The 23,038-nt window shown below is 40.1% G+C and overlaps 1 protein-coding gene across 1 annotated transcript in view; it reads left to right on the plus strand.

The window, feature by feature from the left end:
• Positions 1–6,967: 6,967 nt before the first annotated feature.
• LOC125236899 (ryanodine receptor) overlaps positions 6,968–23,038 on the plus strand; it is a 302,209-nt gene continuing 286,138 nt past the window's right edge. The window contains exon 1 of the mRNA XM_048143817.1: positions 6,968–7,134. The gene's annotated coding sequence lies outside the window, so the exon portion shown is untranslated. The remainder of the gene's footprint in view (positions 7,135–23,038) is intronic.

The raw sequence follows: 23,038 nt of genomic DNA on the forward strand, positions 1-23,038 counted from the left end.
ACAGTCAGGTGCTGACTTGAGAAGCGCATTAAGATATTTTAGAACGCGAACTAAGGGTGAGTCCTGTACGCCACAGTGCGTGCTTTGGGAACTGCTAGCAAGTCACCAATACGCGGCCTAAAATTGAATAGCATTTTTGGACTGAGGGGGTACCAGACGTACCAGTTGCGAGACCAGCTGCGGACAGACTGAGTTTATATTTTTAAATATCTACAAGTACGGACTACAGAGTTTCCACGTAGTTCCGAATAATTTTAATTGAATATTTTCATATTTTATGGTCAATTATTCTTAAACATTAACTATTCCTAATGTTGATTAAAATACGGTAAATCTCATTTATTTGGATACATACAATCACGCCTGTATCCCATAAAGGGGTAGGCAGAGCACATGAACTACAGAAGTTTCAGTGCCACTCTTGGCAAAAAGGGGTTGAAAGAAATCCAAATTGTGACATTGCAGTGACAGGTTGCCAGCCTCTCGCCTACGCCACAATTTGACCCATATTATTTATTTGGATACCCATCGGATATTCATAAACGCTGTAAAAGCCTGAATTACTAATAATCTTTTGTCTTTATCTGTTACATTGACTTATGCATTTGTGAGAAAGAGGTAAAACTATTGAATTAATTCAGAACCGTAAGTTTTTATAAGTTTTTTTTTTAGTTTCAACTGTGATTTACAGTGATATTGGGATGGTCACTATAATTTGTTCCTTAATTGTACTCATAATAAATTAGTAATGTTTATAACTACTACTATAGTTAAACTTTAAAATAAAACGCAGACTCTAAACATTTCTATAAAAAGGCACCACAGATTTCATTTATTCATATTTATAGGAGTGACGACTACATAAAAAAATGGCATTCTGTTTAGTCCGTCAGTTAGATCGTCCAAAAATACTGAACACATATTTTTCGCTTTTTCTAATTAATGAAAAAATACAAAGATATAGAGCATCAAAGTTTCGAAGTGGGAACTTGTGAAGTCACTTCTAAGTAAAAATTGTACCTAGGCGTGACGTCACGCGAAACTTCAACGCACTGTACCGTCGTCATTTTTCGTTTACGAGAAAAAAGAAAAAAAAACGTGTTTAAAATTCTTTGATAATCTAACTGACGGACTAATTACTTTTTTTTAGTCGTCTCGCCTATTATACTAGCTCGTGTTTCATTGTATATTTGTAAATTATATTATGTATAAACTCCTCTCGTGCGTTATATTGTAATTTGCCATTTTGTTACATACAATAAAGTATTTATTTATACCCTGTTTGAGTTATTTTATTTATACCTTTGAGTTGAAGGCTTCAAATATATTAGCCTACATTTTATGCAAATAAATAAATAAATATTGGGGACACCTTACACAGATCAACTTAGCCCCAAACTAAGCAAAGCTTGTATTATGGGTGCTAAGCGACGATATACATACTTAAATAGATAAATACATACTTATATACATAGAAAACATCCATGACTCAGGAACAAATATCTATGCTCATCACACAAACAAATTTACCGGGATTCGAACCCAGGACCGCGGCTTAGCAGGCAGGGTCACTACCGACTGAGCCAGACCGGTCGTCAAATTGTTGAATAAAGTTTATTTCTGTAGCCTATCATCCAGTTTAGGGAGTTTAAATGAAATTAAGTACAAAATATGTACCTATATGTGAGTGAGTTTAGTAAAACGTCCCACTTTGTCGGTTCTAGTTACGGAGCTACGGCAGTTTAGTGAAATATGGCAAAACCTACCCAAAATCGGTTTTTAATGAAAACTGATTGATAAGACTAATAAAGTTATTATTTTGATGCCGGTGCATAAATGTCAAAAAGTACCTTTTCAGGGCCTCAAAGTTTAGTGCCGACCGTCCCACTTTGTCGGTTGCATATAAAACCGTGGATATCATACTTGTGACTGTTTTAGGGAAAACTTTTTACTTTTTCAATGAGTAGTTGTAATATAACAAAACTTAAGCTATCTTTTGGTGAAAAATGATGTCTGTATGTCCAATAGTTATTTTTTTAATGTATTCAAATATTGCAAAAGTGAAAAAGCGACAACTGTTATACTTTGGGATGGCAAAAAACATACGTTTTGTTAATTGTCGGTTTTTCGCTTTTGCAAACATGAAGATTAAAAAAAAATAACTATATAGTACCTAGAGACATGATTTTTTCACCAAAAGATAGCTTATGGTCCGTAGTATTAGGAACTAGTCGTGACTCGATCATATCGACAAAGTGGGACGTTTTCCCGTGCACACGCACATTTATCGTGAAAAATCAAATTCGAGTGTACGGAGTCCAGCCTCTGCGAGCACTCATGCTTGATGATGATGATGAGGGGTTTCCAAATGACTCGAAACATGTCGCCAATCGCGATATATTAACGTGAGTACATCCTTGAATATTTAAATACACCGTGTTTTTATTACACAGTACACAGCAAAAAAGTCAATTTTGACGTGAAACGTTAGGTGAACGTCTTTAAAAACCCGTAGTAGAGTGACCGGACCGAAAACCAGGTGTAACGAAAAGTGTTATGGCGCGGCGGCTTATATCTCTGTAACTATAATACCTACATAGACAATTTTAATATGACCGTATAGAGGAAAGTAGCCATTACTCGGACATACATAATTGGCTGCTACAGATGGCGCCACTTTTGCGGTGAAAGCGTTCCATTCGGGCCAAAAATGACGTTTTTTGTGGTGTTTGTTTAGCAATTACTCACAAAAATTGTATTGTGCTGTACCAGAAAATGAAATTGTTAGACAGAACTAGTGCTGAATTATCGAAATATTATAAAATACTAACATATTTATTTATGACCAGCTGGAAAAATTCAATAATGTGGCATTTTTTACAAAAATTTAGTGATTGTTCATGTTTGAGGACATCGTATGCAAAAATTAAAGCATAAAACTGTCAAAAATTACTTAAAACACTAAGATTAACTAATAAGCATTAAAATAAATATACATTATCCATAGTAAAACTTATTCATCTTATCAAATAATTCATTAGAAACAATGGCGGCGGCAACGGCTGGCAATGTACTGAAACTTGTTGGAAATCGTGACTCTTTCGATTCGTTTGAAGCAATCGTATACAAAAATTAAAGCATAAAACCGACAAAAATACTAAAAATACAAAGGCTAACTAATAAAGATTACTATAAATATACATTTTCTATAGTAAAACATATTCATCTCCTCAAATATGCATTAGAATGTATGGCGCCGCCGTCGCATATAACACACCGAAGCAATCTTGTCTCTTCCGATTCGTTTAAGGCCATCATATGCAAAAATTAAAACATATAACCGCAACAAAATACTAAGACTAACTAATAAGAATTACAATAAATTTACATTTTCTATAGTAAAACATATTCATCTACCTCAAATATGCATTATAATATATGGCGCCGGCGGCCGCATATAACATACCGAAGCAATCTTGTCTCTTTCAATTCGTTTAAGGTCATCGTATGCAAAATTTAAACATTAAACTTTCGCAAAATACTTTTATTACTAAGATCAAGCAATAATGATTAATTGAAGTTCAAATTCAGTAAAGTAACATATTAATATTCTCAAATCAGAATCTGTAGCGGCGCGGCAGCAGTAAATGGAACCGACAGCGGTTGCTTGAGAATTTGGTGTTTTTAATGTTCATTCATTCATTCAAAATTTTAGTAGTTACTATGGGTGTCGAAAACTTCTAGTTATAAATATACAAACATACTTAAATACATATATTGAAAGACACCTCCCAATGAACGAACCTATTAGCCTCAAAGTCCTCAAACTAATTGTAAGACTAGCTCGTACTATGAGTGCCAGCGACATTATACGTACCTACTTTAAATGGTACATTTACACACGTAGACGACCGGTCTGGCGTAGTTTATAGTACCCTGCCTGCTAAGCCGCGGTCCTGGGTTCGAATCCCGGTAAGGCCATTTAATTGTGTATGACGAACACAGATATTTGTTCCCGAGTCATGGATGTTTTCTATGAATAATATGTATGTAATACATACTGATATACATACTATGTATATCGTCGCCTAGCACCCATAGTACAAGCTTTGCTTAGTTTGTGGCTAGGTTGATCTGTGTAAGGTGTCGTCCAATATTTTATTTATTTATTTATTTACATGAACAGTACTTTTTTTGGTGTTGAGCAGGGCCCGAAGGCCCCACGGTCTTGTCTTTTGTATTTTGTTCACCTCTAGTGTTTTCACACGAGGCCGCAGGCCGAGCTGCAGATAGATAGTGTTCCCACGCGGAACACTTTTTATACACTTTTATTATTGTTCTGCGTGGGAGTTGGATCTCCGGCCCGCCGCTTTGCTTTTTAGACACTTTTATTATTGCTCTGTGTGGAAGCACTATATGTCCGCAGCTCGACCTGCGGCCTCGCGTGCTTGGGAGCGCCTCGGGGACGCTTCGGGTCTTTGGTCTTCGCTGGGTTTCGAAGCTCAGCGTTGGGCCTCCGGCCCGCCGCTTCGCTTTTACACACTTTTATTATTGGTCTGTGGGGAGCACTATAATGTCCGTAGCTCGGCCTGCGGCCTCGCGTGCTTGGGAGCGCCTCGGGGACGCTTCGGGTCTTCGGCCCTAGGCGGAGTTCGGCCTTCAGTCTTCGCTGGGTTTCGAAGCTCAGCGTTGGGCCTCCGGCCCGCCGCTTCGATTTTTGGACACTTTTATTATTGTTCTGCGTGGGAGCACTGTCTGTCCGGAGCTCGTCCGACGGCCTCGCGTGATTGGGAGCCTCTCAGAAATGCTCCGGGCCTTCGGCCCTACGCGGAGCTCGGCCTTCGGCCTTCGCTGGGTTTCGAAGCTCAGCGTTGGGCCTCCGGCTCGCTGTTTCGCTTTTTAGACACTTTTACTATTGGTCTGTGTGGGAGCAGTGCCGGAGCACTATCTGGCCGCAGCTCGGCCTACGGCCTCGCGTGCTTGGGAGCGCCTGGGGGATGCTCCGGGCCTTCGGCCCTACGCGGAGCTCGGCCTTCGGCCTTCGCTGGGTTTCGAAGCTCAGCGTTGGGCCTCCGGCCCGCCGCTTCGCTTTTTAGACACCATTATTATTGGTCTGTGTGGGAGCACTATCTGTCCGCAGCTCGGCCTGCGGCCTCGCGTGCTTGGGAGCGCCTCGGGGACGCTCCGGGCCTTCGGCCCTACGCGGAGCTCGGCCTTCGGCCTTCGCTGGGTTTGAAGCTCAGCGTTGGGCCTCCGGCCCGCCGCTTCGCTTTTAGACACTTTTATTATTGTTCTGCGTGGGAGCACTATCTGTCCGCAGCTCGGCCTGCGGCCTCACGTGCTTGGGAGCGCATCGGGGACGCTCCGGGCCTTAGGCCCTACGCGAAGCTCGGCCTTCGGCCTTCGCTGGGTTTCGAAGCTCAGCGTTGGGCCTCCGGCCCGCCGCTTCGCTTTTTAGACACTTTTATTATTGCTCTGTGTGGGAGCACTATCTGTCCGCAACTCGGCCTGCGGCCTCGGGGCTGCTCCGGGCCTTCGGCCCTACGCGGAGCTCGGCCTTCGGCCTTCGCTGGGTTTCGAAGCTCAGCGTTGGGCCTCCGGCCCGCCGCTTCGCTTTTTAGACACTTTTATTATTGGTCTGTGTGGGAGCACTACCTGTCCGCAGTTCGGCCTGCGGCCTCGCGTACTTGGAAGCGCCTCTGGGACGCTCCGGGCCTTCGGCCCTACGCGGAGCTCGGCCTTCGGCCTTCGCTGGGTTTTGAAGCTCAGCGTTGGGCCTCCGGCCCGCCGCTTCGCTTTTTAGACACTTATTATTGTAATGCCTGGGAGCACTGTCTGTCCGCAGCTCGGCCTGCGGCCTTCGCTAGTTAGTTACGTCCCCTCCTCAATAGCGGTGGTCCACACAACGTTTCACGTTATCCATCGCGGCTGTGTCCCTGACGCAGCCTACCTTATTTTTTTTAAACATTGATAAAACCTGACCCTTTGTAGGTAATTTAGTTTACTGCTTTTGAACAACTAAAATTTTTAATAAATAACGAGCAGTTGTGGAGATTTCTTTAAAGGTAAACCATTTTCTGGGCTAGTACCTATTCCATTTTCCGTAGGACGAAAATACAATTAAGTATTCTTGTATTGACGAACATGTGACGTACAGTGGTATGAATATTTAAAATTTAATTTCTAGTAAGTCCTTGACCGTCTGTCAGCGAAAGTAATTTCAGTTCTAAAATACATAAATTTTAATTATTAATCCACAGGAATACTGGAATATTCGTTTAATAAAATATACAGAATATTAAAGTAGAAAAGATTTGAAAGAATCGCTGGCTTTGAAAGAATCGCTGGCCATAGCTGAAGTCTTGGTAGCTAAGCTGGCAGAGCACTGAAATAGTTATTCAGAGGCCATTGAGTCTAACTAAAGTCATTACTTTTTCACTTTTGAAATTTAAGGTCGTGTCATTTACGAATTTAAATAAGTGATATTATTAAAATTTGTAGATCTTCAAGAACTAAAGTACGTTAGAAATAAATGGGATGATGTCCTACTTCGGGTGGATTTCTTCAGAGAATGCAGCGGATAATGTATCAACCAGCCTAGCAATACCTACTCAGAGAGTTGACGAATGCACCAAAAACCATATGAAACAAACGGATTAAATGGATATTTTGTATATTAAGACGGGAAGTATTTTAAAACTTCTCAAGCAATGGTCGCGGAAAAGTAATTAATTTAAAACAGATTAATCCCCGGGAACGCTTTGCATTTGTTCAGTTAAAATAATAGTACCGGCCCACCATTTTTACTAAATCTCTTGCCAACCATCCGCTCAAGACAAATCTAGCAGTTACCAATACTAAGGACGTTTTTCAAGTAGCTCTATAGATACTGGCCGTTGAGCGCCCAGCGAATTTAAAATTAGAACAGCCGTGCGTGTTTCTGTTCTATATTCAAACGGTCCGGCGGCCGAGCAGGCCGGACTTTCGAAAATCGAATTCGATTTTTTTATTTTTTTCGATTGGAAAGGCCACTAGGACATTAAAGTGATTGTGGACTGGTGAAGTGAAAATGTGTGATCATTGTGTTCAACGCTAGAGTATAGTAAGGATTTTTGTGCGTGATTCACGCATGTGGTAAGTGTTTTTCTTTATACATTTTCATATATTTAGTTATTAGAAATCATGTTCCTCATAGTGTTATAGATGCATCGAATACTACTCTAATTTTGGTCGTACCCATGCTAAAGTTATCATAGAAATGATGGGGGATATTCGATGCCGATGACAACAGGTAGGTGTATGATAAATTATAGACTTGAATCACATTTGATTAAATATATAACGAAAATATTTAGGTGAAATCTGGTTTTATAAATAATAATCAATATTACAGGGGCTTTTTGTTTATGTATCCTATTCAGTGAATGAAAGATTCAAATATAATCATAAGTTCAGATCATACATTTATAGTATGAATAATATCGTTATATAATGATCTAAATACCATTTGTTTCCAAGGCAATACATTTAAATTCGCAACTGATACATGGTGCGTTTGTGCCAAGTACAAATATTGGCTAGCTATAAAAAGGTCGGCTATATTCGTCAAACAGGGCTAAAGGCGCCAATCTCTGTATGTCCACCCTATATGCATGCAAATGTCATTCAATTGTACACCTTTTACTAATGTTGTAAGGTACAATATTTATTGTATTTTCGAATACACTTAAGGTGGAATGTCTATGGAATGTTCGAGTGTAAGTGTACTTATTTAGGAGACATTAAAAGTGAAGATAAGATACCCTTAAGTGTGGGTCGCATTAATAGATGGCGCTAAAATTTATGGAATTAAGATGATATTCGATTACATGAAAATGTTAGGTTGCGGTTATTGATGGGAAAATTCTTTAAATGTTTGCGGTTTTATGTTCCTACGAGTTGCGGGGTGTATGTGGTGTTGAGAAAGAATACGAGAATTCGTTTTGATGTATGGTAACGAATGTTATGGAAACTTCGCGAAGGTTCAAGGTTTGCAGCTGTTGTTCTCAAAAATCGACAAGAACGTCTTCACTTTCTAAACTACAATTACAACTGCGATTTATGTATGAGATCTCTGTCCGCTAACCTTCGCTAAAAAATATCCGAAAAATCTAAACAAATAAAATAATCTATAACAATAATTTTTAATTATTTATTTATAATCGATAAGTAATTATAATATTGTTCTTATGAGGATAATGTCAACTTTTAGGTCTTTACTATCTATTGGACTTCATTGGTACAGTCGAGTTCATGAATTTATACACCCTACATAAAATTCTTCGCTTAAATGTAAGGTGTAATATTAGTACCTACATTGTGCAACAAGGGGAGGAAGTTGAATATTACACGACGGCTTGCCGGAGCGATTTAAAGATTCGAGTTTGCAATATTCATACTTCCCGAGTTGCACACAATGTTTTTCATCACACTTGCAAAATAAAAAATATGTAAAAAGAAAAAAAAGTTAAATACGGTACTAGACATTTCATAACTCCCTTGGGAGAACGATTTTTCTATAACGCTCCGCCTGCGTGCAAAATCAGATTTAGTGTGCAAGTGTGATAAAAAAATCTGTAGATATTTATTAACTAGATCATCCAATCGCGCACATACACCATGCTGGTTGTTACTTCGAGACAAATGTCTATTTAGAACGTTCCTGACAGTTTATATAGTTTATAATACAGTTGCTAATTCTATAATTAAAAACATGTACGCCATCTGTGAGACTATTTCTTTCCGTAGCGACTGAAACTGTTCTGTTTTGTAATTTCACAAGTCGTATGTAAAAAAGATTTATTTTAACAACACTTTCGCTGCGCTATAAGGCCTTACATAAAATATAGCTAATTACAAGTTACGTTAATTGCCGCAGCGAAGGTGTTATGCTCTATTTTTATTGTTCAAACTTTTAAAAGAAACTGGAAAATCTTTAAAAAGTGCTGTTTTTGAGATCATTAATTCACATATACCTATACCCGTGTGGTGACGGGTTAAGAATTTCACCACCCCCTTTCTTCCCGTGGGTGTCGTAGAAGTCGACTGTGTGATATGGGTTAAATTGTGGCGTAGGCGAGAGGCTGGCTGTCATAATTTGGATTTCTTTCAACCCCTTTTTGCCAAGAGTGGCACTGAAATTTAATCGTTCATGTGCTCTGCCTACCCCTTTATGGGACACAGTCGTGATTATATGTATGTATGTTATATGTATGTACATATACCTATACAGATAACTGAGTTAACCTAATATTTTAATTAGGCCCGTAAAATACATTTCAAGATAAATTAAGCCCTGCAACAAAAAAAAATAGCCCAGTGCTAAAACAGAACTTAATAAAACTGTTTTTATTTTTATGCAATAATTATAGTCTACAACAGAATAGTAGTTAAATTACGATACAAGTGCGGAAAAGAGGTGGTTGGTAACGAGTGGCAATAAACGACATGACATGACATGAGCTACGAATTTTCTCTTCGCACGTGTATTGTAATGTACTATTTTATCTCCATTAAAAATGTTATCGATTATAAGCAGAGATCGGACGGATTTGCGACTTCTTAGTGACTTACGTCATTTTAATGACTTTTAGTATGAGATGACGCACAAAAATCCGATCTCTGATTATAAGTTAAGATTTGCGCTCAGTGCAATGTTGGCGGTTTCTTGTTTTGGTTATAATACGAGTATATATAATGAATAGAATACCTACATAATTATATGATTGTTGTATTGTATAACATCTACCGCGGAATGGAATAGGTATCGAGACAAACCTTATTGGTTTAACGATACTATGTAAATTAATTAGAGATTTGTTTGTAATTACCTAAATAAATAATAAAAAAAGTATGAAAAGCCCGAGAATTCTAGCTTTTTACAATTAAACACCAAGAACCATACAAAAAGTAGGTATAAATAAATAAATATTATAAGACATTCTTACACAGATTGACAGAGTCCCACGGTAAGCCCAAGACGGCTTGTGTTGTGGGTACTCAGACAACGTTATATATAATATACAAATACATAGAAAACATCCATGACTCAGGAACAAATATCTGCGCTCATCACACAAATACAGATGTGGTGCGAAAAGATTTGCCTTCGTATTGTTACGGAAACGTACGAACGTGACATGCTGTTTCAGTCAGTCTCAGTACAAGATGTACTGACATTGACTGAACAAGCATGACAAATGAGGAGTGTCTTTTCAAAAGGGCTTATTTCCATTTTTTCTTTTTTTTAAACTATGAATGCAGTATGAGAAATGTTATGAAAGTGTGTGAAGCGAAAGTGGTTTGTCAGGATCGTAGTAAATGGAAATCCGTGATCTCTGCCTACCCCTCTGGGAAACAGGCGTGATTGTATGTATGTATGTATGTATGTATGTATGAATGCAGTTTTTCTTAGCATAGAAAATTACGCGTTGTTTTGAGATAAAAGTTCAAAAAGTCTCGCCTTGATCTTTAAAAAAAAGATTAACATCAAAGTTTAGAACACATTTTGAAAAATGTGTAATGATTATTTATGTGGATAAACCAATGTATGTAGTACAACAACATTCATATCAACTAACGTTAATACAAAATCCAAAAATAAAATAAAACTATTTTAAAATAATAACATTTACGCTAAAAGGCCACATCAAAAGGGCTTAATTCCCAAAAGTTCGCATCAAAAGTGCTTAATTCTCAAAAACATATGGTAATTAAATATTTATTTAGGTACACATGTTACGTTTGATGTAATCATAGCATTAACGTCAACTTACAATATTAATTTCAAAATCAATACTAAGGAATTATGTTTTTCTCGATTTCCCAAAAAAAGTTCAAAGTGGAAATAAGCCCTTTTGAAAAGACACTCCTCAAATACGAACGTTTCCGAAGGAAACCCTTTTCGCACTACATCTGTAAATGCCCTTACCGGGATTCGAACCCAGGATCGCGGCTTAGCAGGCAGGGTCACTACGCGCTAGGCCAGGCCGGTCGTCAAACGTAACGGTCGGGTATAATGTAAGAAATAAATAAATAAATTAATTAAAACCGAAATAAATTACACATATGAAAGAAAAAGTGACCAAGGCCTCCAGTGCCTGAGGCTGGAAACGAACCAGCGTACCCTGCAATCGCGGCAGATGCCTATTTCCGCTCGGCCACCCAGGTCACAGCTGCTGAGTCGAAATTATCTCTCATATCACTGGAGGCCTTGGTCACTTTTTCTTTCATATGTGTAATTTATTTCGGTTTTAATTTATATATATAGTGGTGTGACTACTTTAAGATAGCACAAGTTGAAATATTTTCAATAGAATATAATTTGACTATCTGTGCTCATCAGGGCGTTCTGCCACAGATTTTATGTATTTTATTAATTTTAATGTTTTTATTGTTTTACATTTTACAATTTTACTTTTTACAATTTTTATTCATCAATCAATTCAAATTAATTATTTATATCAAATCATTTTAATTTTATTTATTTACAATGAATTTAATTATGTCAAATGAATTATTTTATATCCTAATTATTCAATTAACGATTATGTACATTAATTTTAATTGTTGATTAGCATTTAATGAATTTTACCCTTTTAACCTTTTATTCATTACTATGAAATAATTAATCTGAACTATGAATTATGGAAAATAAAATGTTAATGTCACATATTTTGTATGTTGAAGCGGACAAACAGATTCTTGTTATTAGTAGATAGTTTAGCGCGCGGAGCGACTGCACACAGCTGATAACGTCGCGGCGTGACCGGTTCCCGACCGGCCGCCCTGCGCCCGCGCATGTTCCCCCGCGCGCCGCGCTCACCAGTCTATCTGCCTCTCTGACGCACAGCGCACGCCACCGCGCTGCTCGGTCGCATTCCTATCGCATTCCTTTGTGCACTCGCTCGCGCTTTATAGATTTAAGTGCTTTGCCTTGCCTATCTTGCATTTCTCCTTCTGTAAATTTAAACTTTCGCTTACGCATGTGTGTGCTCAAGAATAAATCTTCAAAACGCATCCTGCTTGTTTGCTTTCTACGCCTGGAGCTATACCTACTGCAAGTAAGTGGAACCCGTGGGAGATATCACTACACATCCCACATTGGTGACTCCTCGCTAAACACTTCAGCATGACAGACGGCAAAGGCACTGAGCAAGATAAAGACAAGGAAGTACCGTTACAAAATGGCGCCGAGCCGTTAACGGCTGAGTCATTTCGGGTTGGTGTCAAGATTCCCCCGTTTTATCCTGAAAAACCGGCGCTATGGTTTGCGCAGCTAGAAGGACAATTTCGGTTGTCTCGTGTTACAACGGACGAGACCAAATTTTATTACGCCATGGCACAACTTGAGCCTCAATATGCGGCGGAGGTAGAGGACATCATTACGTCACCACCGGAGGAGAACAAATTTGAAAAGCTCAAGACGGAGCTCATTAAACGACTTTCTGCATCGCGTGAGAGGAAGGTCCAGCAGGTCCTCAACCTGGAAGAGCTGGGAGACAGGAAGCCTTCACAGTTTCTTCGGCATCTTCAGAACTTGGCGGGACCTGGGCTACCTGAGGACTTTCTACGTTCCATCTGGGTTAACCGGCTACCACAGCGGACGCAGGATATTGTCGCGTCGCAACTCAAATCATCCCTGGAGGACTTGGCAGAGCTCGCCGATCGCCTTCACGACGTTGTCGCGCCCGCCCCGCAGGTGGCAGCAGCGTCGCTACCCTCCACGTCATCGGATCCCCTGATGCTGCAGATCGCGGAACTGAGCAGGCGGATGCAGGCGCTGGATGCTAAAGTTGGTCGAATGTCCCGGCCTAGGGAGAGGTCATCGAGTCACACCAGGCAGCGTTCGGCGTCCAAGAGGTCTAACTCCAGCTATCGGAAGTTCCCTACCTGCTGGTACCATCACAAGTTCGGAGAGCAGGCTAAAAGGTGCATCAAGCCTTGTGATTACCAGTCGGGAAACGCATCGGGCAGTCGGTGATGGCGGCGAGCGGCTGCCCTAGCAAAGGTCGCTTATTCGTCGTGGACTCCAGGTCGAAGGTCACATTCCTCGTGGACACAGGTAGTGATTTGTGTGTTTTTCCGCGTAATAAACTAAATGAACGCAGACAGCCGACAAACTATGATTTGTGCGCCGCTAACGGCACAGTGATAAACACGTACGGTTTCGTGCATCTGGTGCTTAATATAGGCTTGCGCCGTGACTTTGTCTGGCGATTTATTGTAGCGGATGTGACAAAGGCGATAATAGGTGTTGATTTTTTAATACATTACAATCTTCTTGTAAATTGCAGGGAACGTCGACTCATAGATGGCAATACATTACTTTCGGCCGCGGGTTTGCCTGCCCGACCGTCAGACGACATTGCCTCAATCAAAGTTGTAACTGGTGAGTCTGTTTACCACACTATACTACAGGTATACCCTGACATCACTCGCCCATCTGGCATACACCGCACAATAAAGCATAACACACTTCACCATATCAGAACTACACCTGGACCCCCTGTTTTCAGTTCACCTCGTAGGTTGGCTCCTGACAAATTAAAGATCGCCAAGGAGGAGTTTTCTTCTATGCTCGCTAGTGGCATAGCCAGACCCTCCGAGTCCCCTTGGGCTTCTCCCTTGCATTTGGCCCCTAAAAAGGACAATGGTTGGAGACCCTGTGGCGATTATAGGATGCTCAACGCGCGAACAGTACCTGATAGGTATCCTATTCGCCATATCCAGGATTTCGCGCAGAGTATCACAGGCTGTCGCGTGTTTTCAACCATTGACCTTGTTAAGGCATACAATCAGATCCCTGTTAACCCTGACGATATCCCGAAGACCGCCATTACCACGCCGTTCGGTCTTTTCGAATTTCCGTACATGTCGTTCGGACTTCGAAATGCCGGGCAGACGTTCCAGCGCTTCGTGGATGAAATGTTGCGGGGACTTGACTTTTGTTATAGCTACCTGGACGACTTCTTAGTCTTCTCAAAGGACGAGAAGACCCATGAAGCCCATCTTCGTCAGCTGTTCGTCCGTTTGCAGGAGTATGGCATGGTGGTGAATACTGCCAAGTGCGTCTTCGGAGCCTCAGAGGTAACATTCTTAGGTTACCGCATCTCTGCCGAAGGCACAAGGCCTCTTCCGTCCAAGGTCGACGCAATCAAGGACTTTCCGCCACCCAAGAACGTGCGGGAGCTCAGGCGTTTTCTGGGTATGTTGAACTTTTATCGCAGGTTCATACCCAGTGCTGCTCAGAACCAGGCTCCTCTGAACGCTCTGTTGGCGGGTTCGGTGAAGGCTTCGCACCCGGTTCACTTCACGTCGGCGGAGCAGGACGCATTCGATCGCTGTAAGCAGGACTTGAGTCAGGCTGCTCTTTTGGCACATCCGGATGCCCAGGCGAAGCTCAGCATCGTCACGGATGCATCAGACGTGGCCATGGGGGCAGTGTTGCAGCAGTTCAACGAGGAGAGGGGCTGGGAGCCGCTGGCTTTCTTCTCGCGCAAGCTGAGTCCTGCCCAGCAGAAATACTCGCCGTACGACCGCGAACTCCTTGCGATTTATGAGGCGATTAAGTATTTTCGGCACATGGTCGAAGCCCGTGACTTCACCATCTACACTGACCACAAGCCGTTATGCTTTGCGTTTCATTCTCGCAAGGAGAATTGCTCGCCCAGGCAATTCCGTCACCTGGATTTCATATCGCAGTTCAGCACAGACATCAGGCACATCTCGGGTAAGGACAATGTCGTAGCTGACACTCTCTCTAGGATCGAGGAGATCACGCAGCCCGTGGACTTGAGCAAGCTGGCTGCAGCTCAACGCAACGATCCAGAGTTGGAGCAGCTACTCAAGGAAGACACCTCGTTGCGCCTGACTAAAGTCCAAGTGCCTGGGTCTGATGCTGAGCTGTACTGCGATGAGAGCTCCTCAACTGCCAGACCTTACGTTCCAGCAGAGTTGAGGCGTCAGGTCTTTGAAAGCCTGCATTCCTTTAGCCATCCAGGGGCGAACGCGTCTGTGAAGCTCGTGGCAGACAGGTACGTCTGGCCTGGGGTGAGAAGAGACTGTCGCGAATGGACCCGGAACTGTCTGGCTTGCCAGCGTTCGAAGGTCACTCGGTATGTCTCCGCACCACTGTCATCGTTTGACATCCCTAAGGGCAGGTTCTTGAATATCCACATTGACCTAATTGGGCCACTTCCACTTTGCCAAGGTTTTAGGTACTGCCTCACTGCCATTGACCGTTTTACGAGATGGCCTGAGGCAATCCCAATACAGGACATGTCTGCCGATACCGTCGCACACGCTCTGCTGCATGGGTGGATAGCTCGCTTCGGGTGCCCGGTGGATATTGTCACCGACAGAGGGCGTCAGTTCGAGTCTGCGCTCTTCAAGAAGCTGTCCGAGCTGGCAGGGTTTGTGCATAAGCGTACCACCGCTTATCACCCAGCGTGCAATGGGATGGTGGAGCGTATGCACCGCCATTTGAAATCTGCCATCACGTGTCACGCCACCTCCACCTGGGTTGAGTCACTCCCGTTGGTGTTGTTGGGCATGAGGAACGCGTTTAAGGAGGATCTCCAAGCAACTTCTGCGGAGCTGGTCTACGGTCAGCCCTTGCGTATGCCTGGTGAATTTTTCAACCCAGGTGCTGATCCATTACCAGATGTGACGGACTACTTGTCTCGGCTTCGCACGTTCACAAGGAACCTGCACCCGACACCAGCTTCCCGTCATGTAGGTCAGCGTCGTACGTTTGTTTTCAATGACCTGGCAACGTCTTCGCATGTGTTCCTGAGGGACGATACTCTCTGCAAGTCGCTAAAACCAGCGTACACGGGACCCTATGAGGTTCTGAAGAGAGAACCGAAGGTGTATACCTTACTCATTAATGGTAAGTCTGTGACCGTATCTGTAGACCGGATAAAGCCAGCCTACATACTTCACGACACACACACCACTCACACTACACATAAAACACAGAACAACTCACATAAAACAACCACCACCAATTCAGCTTTGAATGAGGAAGATGTAGTCAAGCGTACGCGTTCCGGTCGTGTAGTACGTTTCCCTGACTATTATCGCCCTTAGCAGGTCTCTGGAGGGGGGTGATGTGGGCGTTCTGCCACAGATTTTATGTATTTTATTAATTTTAATGTTTTTATTGTTTTACATTTTACAATTTTACTTTTTACAATTTTTATTCATCAATCAATTCAAATTAATTATTTATATCAAATCATTTTAATTTTATTTATTTACAATGAATTTAATTATGTCAAATGAATTCATTTTATATCCTAATTATTCAATTAACGATTATGTACATTAATTTTAATTGTTGATTAGCATTTAATGAATTTTACCCTTTTAACCTTTTATTCATTACTATGAAATAATTAATCTGAACTATGAATTATGGAAAATAAAATGTTAATGTCACATATTTTGTATGTTGAAGCGGACAAACAGATTCTTGTTATTAGTAGATAGTTTAGCGCGCGGAGCGACTGCACACAGCTGATAACGTCGCGGCGTGACCGGTTCCCGACCGGCCGCCCTGCGCCCGCGCATGTTCCCCCGCGCGCCGCGCTCACCAGTCTATCTGCCTCTCTGACGCACAGCGCACGCCACCGCGCTGCTCGGTCGCATTCCTATCGCATTCCTTTGTGCACTCGCTCGCGCTTTATAGATTTAAGTGCTTTGCCTTGCCTATCTTGCATTTCTCCTTCTGTAAATTTAAACTTTCGCTTACGCGCTTACGCATCCTGCTTGTTTGTGTGCTCAAGAATAAATCTTCAAAACGCATCCTGCTTGTTTGCTTTCTACGCCTGGAGCTATACCTACTGCGAAAGTAAGTGGAACAAAATCCGTGAGGGAGATATCACTAAGACGAAACGCATCCGAATGCAACGACCAGTGTTTTAAATATAAATTGCGGCCTGTTGAGGTTACATACTTTTTGCACAGCCATCAAATACCGCAGTGTAATAAAACTCGTATGCGAGTTCTCGTACCGTCTAAATGGGCCCTTACGCTGCTACAAGTGCAGAAAAGAGTTGAGAAAGACATATTCTTAAAATAATTTATTTTTATTTCAAATACGTTACACAGTATGATAGTAAAATCCAAAGCACTAAGTAACTAAAATACATAAAAGCATAACAAATAAACACAACAAAGTGAGAAAAAATCAACACATCACAAATTATCTAGATTTTGATCGACGTAACGTCGAGGATAATAACTCTATCTTGCTGTAGCCAGGTAAAACACTCCAAGTAAAAACTTTCTCTTTGTAAATTATTTGATACAGTTCTCTTACTGAAGCAAAACTTGTACCTACCAAAATGAGTCTGTTTCTTTATAATAAAGCTTATTTTATAAATATTCCAAGCGCTCAGAGTTATTTAATAAAACGCCCTACCCTTGGGGAACCCCTGGAATTCCGGGTATTTTTTAACCACAGGCAACCCTAAATCACAGATTACATACTGGTGATACTGGTACCCTAAAATTCAAACTGTCAAAAATCTGTGTGTTGGAAAAATTAGGTAATATTCATGTGGTAAAAACTGTCTACAAGAAATTTTCTCTTATAAAGCTCGTGAACTGGAGGAAGCCTTTAGGCGTTGTCCGACATTTGTAGTCTCATTTGTTAATTAATATTATAAAATTTAAATAAAGAAAAATTCAAATAAAATATAAAAAAAAGAACTCAATAATGAATACATAAGTATAATTCCGTACTTTTTACATTCATTATTATTATAAGTAAGTGGCTATTAAAGTAATCAGTAAATAAATAACGTCATATCATAAACCTTATTATTTTTTTAAATTAATTCGAGGATATACAAAGTGAGTTCGAAGAATTTAATCACATACATACATACATACAATCACGCCTGTTTCCCAGAGGGGTAGGCAGAGATCACGGATTTCAATTTACTACGATCCTGACAAATCACTTTCGCTTCACACACTTTCATAACGTTTCTCATACACGCTCGTCGGTTTCGAGTACTTCTGACCTGGCCTTTTTGCAATATTTCCCCGATTTGCATAAGAAAAGTTCGCCTAGGTCTTCCACTTCCAACTGACCCTTCCACTCTTTTTTCATATACTTTCTTCGTTACTCTCCTCTCATCCATCCTCTCTACATGCCCGAACCACCTTAACATACCCATCTCAATCTTTGTCACCAGGTCACCACATCTACATCCACTCCACACTTCTCTCTTATCAATTAAATCTGAATCAATTAAATGATTAAATTAATTATTAATTAATTTAATCATTTTTTAATTATTAATTAATTTAATCATTTTTAATATAAATATAAACCATGTAAACCTTAAGGAATTACACCTCCGCAAAAGTAAATTTACTAAAATTTTGGACAAGAGCGAGTATATTTCATCCTTTTCATTTCTAAGTATACTATAGCGACATATCTGCCACCCCTCGTAATCCGCGCCGTTATAGCCTTGCAGTAGTTTCCCGTCAGTGGCCTGCGGCATTTCCAACGCACATGACGTTCGCGCGTTCCATTTTCAAAAATCGTTCGAATTTCAAAATTTTCCGACGTTTGTTTCTGTGTCAGCAATTGAGGAAGTTTTCTAGTGATTCTGTGTAGTGCAATAGTGTTTTGTTTTTTTAGTGATTAGTGTTTTTGTGTATGGAATGCCAGAGAGGTTTGTTGTGCATGTTTGTTGTCAATTTGTCATGTCGTTTGGTAGTTTTTGTCCCGTAAATTTTATGTTTCGTAAATGCGGGGTGGCACTAGATTTGTTTGAGATTTTATTTTTATGCATTTAAATGCATATGATTAAAATAATTTCGTAAATCTAAATACAAAGGAAACAAAGGAGAAGTGAAAATGCGAGGTTATCTCTATAAGGGATTTCTTCTAGGTAACCTTTGAGTAGTAGTAGTAGTAGTATGAATATAACAAAAACATAAAATAAAAAGCGCTGGTAGCCTAGCGGTAAGAGCGTGCGACTTCTAATCCGGAGGTCGCGGGTTCGAACCCCGGCTCGTACCAATGAGTTTTTCGGAACTTTTGTGCGAAATGTCAATTGATATTTGCCAGTCGCTTTTCGGTGAAGGAAAACATCGCGAGGAAACCGGACTAATTCCAATAAGGCTTAGCTACCCTTCGGGTTGGAGATTCTTTAGTTCAAATACAATAAATTTCTCTAAGAAACTAGCCTCTTAACTCTTACTGTTATCGAATTATTAAAAAAATAAAATACTGAACACGTGTGTGGCATCCCTTTACCACTTCCTAATGTTATTTGTTTTGACATGTGCCGTCAAACACTTGACAATCACACTAAATAATCCATTTTTTTTTTTTAATTTATTTAGAAATCAAACAGCCTTTTACAAGTACGGTTTACAAAAATATATATAAATCTAGGCCTAGAGTTTCCTACATTACTAGATGGTTAAATTTAAGTAAAAATAGTTAACAAAATTACACACGCAGTAGTTGAGTAGGTACACACGCAAGGATGCATCTTATAAAATCTACTTAATGAAAAAATAATACAGTTAACAAGAAAACAGTAATTGCCGAACCTTGTTCTTGAAACTGGACAAATTATGAGCAAAAATATCAATATTATTAATCGAATTATTATAAAAGTTACAAGTGCGCCTAAAGAAAGAGTTTTTAGCATACTGTGTGCTACAGGAGGAAATAGCGAAAGTAGGTTTAGAACGTGAGTGGAACCGAGATATTTTGAAGGAGATATTTTCTAATAAAAAGGGGGAGTCAATGTGATTATTAATAATTTTAAATAAAAACAAAACATCAAGATAGGTTCTTCTTTTTTCTAAAGGAGGAAGACTATGCCTAGCCGCAAACGAGAGATAATCAGAGTTATATCGTCCAATTCTATAATCAAGGGACTTACAAAAAATTTTTTGAATCCTTTCAAGCCGAGACTTATGAATACCATAGTGTGGAGACCAAACAACACTGCCAAATTCTAATATACTTCGGACGAAGCTATAATACAAAACTTTTAACGCAAATGTACCATTGAATGGTTTACTAAAACGCAAAATCATTCCTAATTTTTTATATGCTTTAGCCACGATATTATCTAAATGTTCATTAAAGGAAAGTTTAGCGTCCAGAGTAATTCCTAAATCGCGAATCGACGAAACACGCGAGACACTGCTACCACTCAATTTATAATCAAAAGTAATTGGGTTATGTTTACGGGTAAACGTGATAGTGTAGCATTTATCAGCATTTAGAATTAAGTTATTTTGCCGGCAGTACTCTGCAAACCGTGACAAATCAGATTGTAATGCAACACAATCATCCAGATTTTTAATCGTTCTATAAATTTTTGTATCATCTGCGTAAAGTATGTGGGATGAAGATTGAAAGACAGTACCCATATCGTTAACATATAAGACAAATAAAAATGGCCCCAGATGCGAGCCCTGAGGAACACCTGAAGGGATGGGTAGAAATCTCGACCTATAGCCCTTAAGTGCGACCGCCTGGCTTCTATTACTTATATATGATTATGTAAGAAAACACAATTTTTTTTTTTCGAATTTAACAAAAAGCGATATTAGGGTTCCTGGTGATGAACCTAACTGCATGTCGAATTTAACAGAAAACAAAGAAAACACGGTGTATAATTAAAAAATAACAACGAATACAGTTTTTTCCTAATTACGTGTTAGCTATTGTTTTACTAGAAATAACATTTATCACAGTCAGTTTTATTTGACCCTTAATAGTCTGAAGCAAAGACATATATAACTCCGTATAGACAGATAAAGTCTAAGAAAAAAACGTACCTAACTACCATACAGAAAAAGGTACGGTGGCCTAGATGGCATTACACCTTTGGGGTACGCTCAGCTAGATGGCGCTAATATTAATATTGGACATTTTAACACATATCAAGCTAAGAATATGGGCCAAATACCTAGTCAAAACTGAGGTTCAAAAGTTTTAAGCCTGTGTCAAGAGATGGCAATCTATGCACTGTGATTATTATTATTATTATTCAGAGCCTACTGTGTCCCACTGCTGGGAAAAGGCCTCCCCCCTCTTTTTCCAATCTTCTCTGTCTAGTGCTATTTCTGGCCAGCCAATCAAAAATGAGTCCAGGTTATCCCGCCATCGCCGGTGTGGTCTGCCGGATCCCCGGTTTGACTCGTGGGGCTCCCACTCCGTGGTTATCTTGGCCCACAAGTCGTCCGGCATTCGGCAGACATGGCCAGCCCAGTCCCACTTCAACTTAGCCGCTTTATGCACTGTGATTACATATTTTAATTCGACAGTAACTCTCTATAAATACTCGACCCTCTTTGGTCTGAAGTCAATCACTTAATTGTATTGCTATGTTCGTGTCACTAATGACTTAGTGACATAATTGCAATTATGTTGAACATGCTTTTCAAAGCTTTGGTACCATGGATACATCATTATTTATACAGGGTATTCAGTATCGTATTCTCATCAGGAAAAAGTAGGATAAAAATTTTTTTTCGCAAAAAAATTTTTTATCTTTGTATGGAGATTCGACCGATTCGCGCGGCCCGGCTCATACAAAAGTGAAAATTTTTTTAGCGAAAAAAAAATTTTCTACTTTTTCCTGATAAGAATACGATACTGAGTACGCCCTTAAACGGATCACCACCATTTTTGTTACACTCTGTATTGAAACAGTTCATCTTTATTCGATCCTAAGAATTATTATAAAATAGCAGAATAATTTAAACGGTCTAAAGGAACATCTCTTGTATTAAATAAGTTCGTAAAACTTAATTTCACGACAAAATTAAAATAGAAAAAAAAATAGTTCGTACTAATCTGAATTTTGGAAAAAACTTAAGACTTCAGTAACAAGTTTTATCATTTCTCTTTTTTTAATACATTTATATATTATTTTTTTGCCCGCGGCTTCGCTCCCGTTAGAAAGAGACAAAAAGTAGCCTATGTCACTCTCCATCCCTTCAACTATCTCCACTTAAAAAATCACGTCAATTCGTCGCTCCGTTTTGCCGTGAAAGACGGACAAACAAACAGACACACACTTTCCCATTTATAATATTAGTAAGTTTCATTTCATTCATTTAACTCGAAAATATGTAGTTTTTATTATGGTTTGGGCTGAAAAACAGCGCTGCAGTGTCACTCACGTTGTGTCGATGCTGTTCAGCGTCATGCTGACGCTCAAGCCATTTGTCACAACAACAAATGTTTAGAATGTTAAGTTACAGTAGTCTAAAATTTAGATTAGGTATTAAGTTTATAGGTTAAGTAACTTGTTTAATGTTTTCCTTGTACTCGGTGTTGTGGCAATAAATGTATTTTCTTTCTTTCTTTCTAAGTATGGATTTAATCCATACCGACCCGGTTTTTCACCCACCCTGTATTACTATAAAATGCAAGCACAGGTGTCCAGTATCTCGTAAATCTGCTATATCGTTCGATCTTTTCGGGCCAGGGCGCGTAGCCAAACGCACAAACGCTGACGATAATATCATTATCGTAGCTATCTCTATCGCTCTTTAGCGCGACCTCATGACATACTTGTATAATACTAGCACACCTCGGACACCTGCGATCAAATACACGGTGTTTCCGTTATCACTCAAAACCTCAGACACCCCAACTGATGTTTATTTTTTTAAACTTATCTGGAGTGTTCATTTTTAGGGTTCCGTAGTCAACTAGGAACCCTTATAGTTTCGCCATGTCTGTCTTTCCGTCCGTCCGTCCGTCCGTCCGTCCGTCCGTCCGTCCGTCCGTCCGTCCGTCCGTCCGCGGATAATCTCAGTAACCGTTAGCACTAGACAGCTGAAATTTGGTACCAATATGTATATCAATCACGCCAACAAAGTGCAAAAATAAAAAATGGAAAAAAATGTTTTATTAGGGTACCCCCCCTACATGTAAAGTGGGAGCTGAATTTTTTTTTTTATTCCAACCCCAACGTGTGATATATTGTTGGAT

Source organism: Leguminivora glycinivorella, chromosome 20 (assembly GCF_023078275.1).
Source record: "Leguminivora glycinivorella isolate SPB_JAAS2020 chromosome 20, LegGlyc_1.1, whole genome shotgun sequence".
Lineage (NCBI taxonomy): Eukaryota > Metazoa > Arthropoda > Insecta > Lepidoptera > Tortricidae > Leguminivora > Leguminivora glycinivorella.